The following is a 6,825-nucleotide window of genomic DNA, read 5'->3' as shown; positions in this document are numbered from 1 at the left end:
CCTCCTAGACTTATGCTGACCAGGGGGTTTTCCCCTTCCCCTCCCCACCAAAAGTAGAGTTAGTTGTTTTTTTTTTTTTTTTAAAAAAAAAAAGCAAACAAAAAACCAAAAAACAGTGAATTTATTGCCAGTTTTGCTTTGAGTAGTGTGCTGGAACTGGCTTGTAATGGTTAGTGATGGCCAATTGTTAAATATTTGAAAATATGTGAACCAAATGGCATTTTTAAAAATTAAATTATACCAGAAAACAGAAGACAAACTGAAACTGAGGGATAGTCAACAAAATAAATGACCAAACAAATGCAATATGGGATTCCTGGAGTGAATCCTAGAACAGAAAAAGGACTTTAGTAGGAAACCTGGTAAAACACCATTAATTTTTCAATTTAGTTAACAGAGTTGTGTCAAGGTCAATTTCCTGGTCTTGATAAATACTTTGTAATTATGTGAGATGCTGGTATAAGGGGGAGCTTGGTGAAGGATATATGGGGAAGAAACAGTACAAAGAGTTGTTTTCTAACTCATCCATAAGTCTAAAATTATCTCAGAATTTTTATTTTTTTATTTTATGTATAATTTTTATTTTATGTGTTTAAGTGTATAGCCTGCATGTATGTAAGTGCACCTTTGTCATGCAATGCCCTCAGAGGACAGAAGAGGGCGCTGAATTCTCCTGGAACTGGATGGAGTTACAGACAGTTATTAGTTGTCATGTGGGTGCTAGAATTGAACCCAGATCCTGTGCAAGAGCAACCAGTGCTCTTAACTGCTGAGCCATCTCTCCAGCCCCCTATGTCAGAATTTTTTTTTTCAGTAGAATTGTGCCCTAGGCATGAAACAGCTTTGGCCACTGAGTCAGGCATCAAGGTAGGATGAACAAAGGACTACCATCTACTCTGCCCCTGACTGATTTAAGAACAATACCACTGAGGTGTCTCTTTGCCCATTGCCAGGGGGTCTATGTCAGAATTTTTAAATAAGCTGGTAAGCAAATATACTAAGTTACATAAACCTACAGTTAAATAAATCATGTTAAAAACAAAGGTAATAAATATGATTTATCAGTTCCTAATTTGTTTGCCAAAATTTCTCAGTGATCTCCTCTCTTGAGCTTCTTGCCATGTCTTGCATGTGTTTGGTGTGCTCTTCTGTGTCTCCTCCCACTTTGTGCTGAATTGATGTCACTTCAGAAGCTTGAAATAAGCCAAAGTGGAAGTATCTACATCATGGAAATCTGACAGCACCACAGATCAGGGTTTGGGTTATTGTTTTGGACGTTGAACTCTATGCTTAAGAAAATGGTGGCGGCTGCATGGGCATGAGGCTCTGAGTTCTATCCTAGCCCAAGAGAGAGAAAGAGAGAGACAGAGACAGAGGAAGACACAGAGAGCTACAGAGAAAGAAGAGAGAAAGGAGGAGGAGGAGGAACAGGAGGAGGAGGAGGAAGAGGGAGGGGAGAAAGAGAAGACAGAAAGACAGGAGAGAGGGAGAGACAGAAAAGGAGGAGGAGGAAAAGAGGGAGGGGGAGAGGAAGTGAGGGAGGGAGAAGGGAAGGAAGGAAAAAAGGAAGGAAGAGGAAAATGTTAATAATTTACATAAACCTTGAAAGTATAATGCATCTACTGCTGTTACTTCACAAGCAGCACAAAAATAACTGAGGAAGGGCTGGAGAGATGTCTCTGCAGTTAAGAACACTGGTTGCTCTTGCAGAGGACCAGAATTTACCTCCCAGCATCCACATGGTGGCTCACAACTGTTACCAGTTCCAATTCCAGGGTATCTGACATCTTCTGACTTCTACAGGCATTACACACACATGGTACACTTACATACATGCATGCAAAACACTTATACACATTAAATAAAATAATTAAAAAATAAAAATAAATGAAGAAATAATGCTTCCCATAAGTTATATGATTCAGCAAAGAAGTTCATGTGATGAAGAACCAGTGATGCTCCAACAGTTCTCTGTTATTTCATTTTCTTCTTATTCATGACTATAAGTGAAACATTTACCATTCTTGTAGAAAGCACAGTTGCTTTTCTATTAGAGCCAAAGGTTGACTTTGGATGCAAGAGGTCAGCAAAATTACTGAAAGCATTAGGTGAAAATCAATTGACTATATGGAATTTGCAATAAAGAATAATATTTATTTCATCATTATTTGTAAATTGTGTATTTTATGTACTTTTTATTTTATGTGTATGACAATTTTCCTACATGCATATAAGTGCACCATGTGCATGCAATGCCCACAGAGGCCAGAAGAAGGCATTAGATCCCCTGGAACTGCAGTGACAGATGGTTGTTAACTATCATGTGGGTGCTGGGAACTGAACTCAGGTCTTCTGCAAGAGCAGCCAGTGCTCTTAACCCTTAAGCCATCTCTCTGATCACAACATTTTTATATAAGGAAATTTATATTGCCTATATTTTATTTATTATTTTTATTTTACGTGTATAAGTGTATTTCCTGCATATATATGTGAGTGCATCCGTGCCGTGCAATGCCGCAGAGGTCAGAAGAGGGCTTTGGATTCCCCTGGAACTGGAGTTTTAAAGATGGCTTGTAGCTGCCATGTGGGTGCTGAGAATCAAACCTGGGTCTTCTGCAAGAGCAGTCAGTGCTTTTAACTGCTGCGCCATCTCTCCAGCCACCATAGTGCCTATATGTATATCTACAGATACACGTTTTTAGAGAGCCCATTGCTGAATATTTATTAGAGCACTGCTTGTACCAACCATTCATATTGTTGTCATCAACTGCACTGAAGGAAGGAATTGTGACACCTTCTCTGTGCCAGGCCACACCATCCCTTTACATGGAGTACCTTGGCTGCTCCTTGGCTCAACTTTGTGTGAGTATTATAGTCCCCACTTTACAGATGTGGCTATTGAGACTCGAAGAAATTAAATGAGTAGACCAATATTAAGTCACTGTATTAGTCGGGGTTCTCCAAAGAAACAACCAGTAGGATGAATATATATGTATAGAGATTTATCAGCTTAGCTCACAGGATAGAGTCCAAGTAGTCCAACAATGGCTGCACCACACTGGAGAGGCTGAGAATCCATAGTCGTTCAGTCCATGAGGCTAGGTAACACCCACATTTAGGGTGTGTCTTCCAGCTTCAGATGATCCAATCAAGAAGATCTCTCTCATTTTGGTTAATCCCAGATCCAGTCAAGTTGACACCCAGGATTAGCCATCACAGTCCCCGAAAGCTACTGAGCCAGGATAAAATACTACTACTGTCTGCATCCAAAACTAGTTATTAGTACTTGTTGCTGCCATAACAAATTACAAGTGTAGCAGCTTAAGGCTACACAAATTTATTATCTTAGGAATCTGGAGGTCAGCGGTCCAAAGTGGTCTCCCTGAACAAAAATCAAGGATGTCAGCAGGGCTATGTTGTTTTGTTGTTGTTCTCCTCTGTATGTGTATGTGCTGTGTACGTGTATTTATGTGTGTTTGTATGTGCATGGGCACTTGTATGTGCATGTACGCAGGCACATGTGTACGCATGCATGTACAAACCTAAAGTTGACCTTAGGTGTCTTGCTTCCTTGCTCTCTACTGTACCCAAAAGACTCTCACTGAACCCAGAGCTAGACAATTCCTTCTAGTCTAGCTAGCCAGCTTTTCCTGGGGATCTTGTCTCTGCCTCCTGAGTGCTGGAATTACAGGTGGCTGCCATGTCTGTCTAGATTTTATGTAGGTTCTGGGGATCTGAACTCCAGTCCTCATGTTTGCGTGGCAAATGCATCATCCACTGAGCCATCTCTCCAGACCTATGTTGTTTTTATATTATCATATGTTAATTATACATAATAATGAATTTCATTATGGCATTTTCATGCATACATACATAATGTATGTGTCTTTCTCAGTAGTCACCCCCATTACCCTCTTCTGTTTCCCTCCCACTCTTGATTATTGCCTTCTTCCTCCCACCTAGTCCTTCTTCCTCCCACCTAGTCCTTCTTCCACTTTTGTGTCTTTATTTAGTTTTGATGACCCAATGAGTTTCATTAGGATTGCTCACAGTATCTGTACAGTGATTATTTACAGTAGAATGTGCTCTGTACCATTCAATGGCTACACCACTGAAGAAAGTATCTCTCCCTCCCCCAGTAACTACCATAGATTCTCAGGGAGGAGTACAGCCTCCTCCCCTGCAGCTACCATTATCTGCCATTAGGTCCTGGAAGGGCACCTCATAGGCCTCTCCCCACCCCCATGACAGGATGTTGACAGGCCCTATGCTGTGCAGATTTTATGCCAGTAACCACAGCTGCTGTGAGATCAAGGGTGCAACAACTATGCCATGTTCTAAAACAGCATTTTACAGCACCCCTCCCCATCCTTCGTCTCTTACATTCTTTGGGCCCCTTCTTCTATGGTGCTCCCTGAACTTGGAGGGGCTGATACAGATGTCCTATTTATGGCTGAGTATTCAACAGTCATCACTTGTTCTCATCATTTTGACCAGCCATGAGTCTCTGCAGTTATCACTGACCATTGCAATAAGAAGCTTCTCTGACCAAAGCTCATGGTAGATTAATATATGGGGATAAACATAATTATTTGGGTGGCATTTTGATGGGTACATCCTGTTCAATTAGCAAAACAGCATCAGTAGGCCTAGGACCTCTCCAACCAAAGCTTTTGACCAGGGTTACAGTACCAGATAAAGATTCCCTCCTGTAGGGTGGGCCTAGGACTGTGTTAAGGGTTCTAGGGAAGAATTTGCTGTCTTTCCCAGCTTCTAGAGGTTGCCTACACTCTTTGGCTTCAGAACTAGCCATGGCTGGTCAAGTCTTTCTCAATCCCATCTCTGATTTTGTTTCTGTCATCACATCAGCCTCTGCCTCTTGCCTCTTTCACTTTAGAAGGACCTCATTTCAGTCAAGGGCAGCCGATTGGTAACCTTTATGCCACTTGCAAGCCTTACTCCCCTTTGCCATGTGATCTAACATGACCAAGTTCTGGGATTAGGACCTGGGGACTGTTGCAGGCTGGCTTTCTGTGTACTGACCCTTCTCCACACTGCCTCTTGTTTTAGTGGCTACACTCCCCAGTGTGAACCCACTTTATTCTCCCAACTTCTGCATGTACACAGCCCTGTGCGCTCCCCTTTGGCGTAAGGTGCTTTTTAAAAATATTTTTATTTATTATTTTTATTTTATTTGTGTACGCATATTGCCTGCATGTAGGTAAGTGCACCCGTGTTGTGCAATGCCCATGGAGGTCAGAGGAGGCTGTTGGATCCCCTGGGACTGGAATTACGGACAGTTGTTAGCTGCCATGTGGGTGCTGGGATTCGAACCCAGGTCTTCTGCAACAACAACCAGTGTTCTTAACTGCTGAGCCATCTCTCCAGCCCTGGAGTAAGGTGCTCTTATCAGTTGTTTTCCCAGCCTGCCAAGGAGCCCAGTAGGAGAATGACTGTTAATGTTGGGGCTTTTGATCCTGAAGAGACGTATGTTATATTGATATATAATAAATAATAATAAAAGTACATAACTTTTGGTGGTGGTGATTAAATCCAGGATCTCGTGCAGGCCTTGTCTACCACTGAGCTACACTTCAAGCTCCTGGGCACATGTTTTACCTATGTTCTTACTAAAGTATTTTTAAGGCTTTCTTAGATTTTTGCATGTCACTCACTGGCTTTCTAAAGTCTCCCATTTGTGCCTTCCTTTCCCTGCTCCTGGTGCAGTGTGGGACCCTCTAGGCACTCTGGTGGGCTTCACTCTGTTGCCATTGATTTATGTCCACATTCTGAACCTGCTTCTATTCACCAGGCAGATCATGCCTTATTTACTTGCTTTCCTCCTAGATGTTCACATCACCTTATTCTTGAAAAGGCCTTGGACTTATAAAGAGTCCTTTTCTCATTCTTGTCAATGAAGCGCCTGTCTGTGTTCAAGATTCCTGTCTGAATGCTGTTTCAGACTCGGGCTCTCTAAGAATTGTTTCCCAATTTCTCTTGCTTCCTCCACCCTGAGTTCCCTAGTTCCAGTCACGAGAAATTTCATCCATTGAGCCCAACCCCACAGCCAGAAGTCATCCTGCCCCTAGGCCGTGACAGCCAGACACTTCTCTGCACCTGCACACTTTGCTCCTGCCTTTGATCTGCCCCAAAGTGCCTCCCTTTCATGCGCCAAATTCATACCCATCCTTTGAGGTCCAGTCTAAATTCTGCTTTGACATGGACTCATCTAAAATTTTTTATAATCGGGGCTGGAGAGATGGCTCAGCAGTTAAGAACATTTGCTGTTCTAGAAGAGGGCTGGGTTTAGTGCCCAGTGCCCATATACAGCCATCTGTAATTCCAGTTCCACGGGATCCAACTCCTTCTGGCTTCCACAGGCACTGTAGGCATGTGTTGCATACATGCAAGCAGAACACTCAAGCACATAAAATAAATTTAATTTTTTTTAATTATTTTTTATTTATTTGTGTGTGTGGCATGCACACATTTGCTACAGCATACATGTGGAGGTCAGAGGACAATTTTCAATAATCAGTTTTCCCCTTTAGTGTTAATAATACTTATTTTGACAAATTTATCATTTACCATTATAGAGAAGCCACAAACTGTGACCACTGGGCTAAATAATACCCACAGATTGTTTCCCAGCACAATTAGTGATTTTTCCATACAATCTGGATTTCTGGCTCCTTTTTCTAACAGAAAAATCTGGTAATATTAGGTCTGTATTTCCACAAGACAGTAGGTAACTGATGGTTCCCTTGAGCTAGAGAATGTGCTGTCTGGGTCTTCACAGTCTCTACCACTCCACAGTGTATTCCC

At 42.0% G+C, this 6,825-nt stretch overlaps 1 non-coding gene across 1 annotated transcript; it reads right to left on the bottom strand.

Annotated features, from left to right (window-relative positions):
• Positions 1-817: 817 nt before the first annotated feature.
• LOC115068034 lies at positions 818-958 on the bottom strand. Its single transcript, XR_003847402.1, has one exon. It is a non-coding gene; the product is annotated as a small nucleolar RNA SNORA48 (small nucleolar RNA).
• Positions 959-6,825: the final 5,867 nt, after the last annotated feature.

This window comes from Nannospalax galili, unplaced genomic scaffold (assembly GCF_000622305.1).
Source record: "Nannospalax galili isolate Female #2095 unplaced genomic scaffold, S.galili_v1.0 scaffold747, whole genome shotgun sequence".
Taxonomy (NCBI): Eukaryota; Metazoa; Chordata; class Mammalia; order Rodentia; family Spalacidae; genus Nannospalax; species Nannospalax galili.
This window is presented reverse-complemented; position numbering and strand designations above follow the sequence as displayed.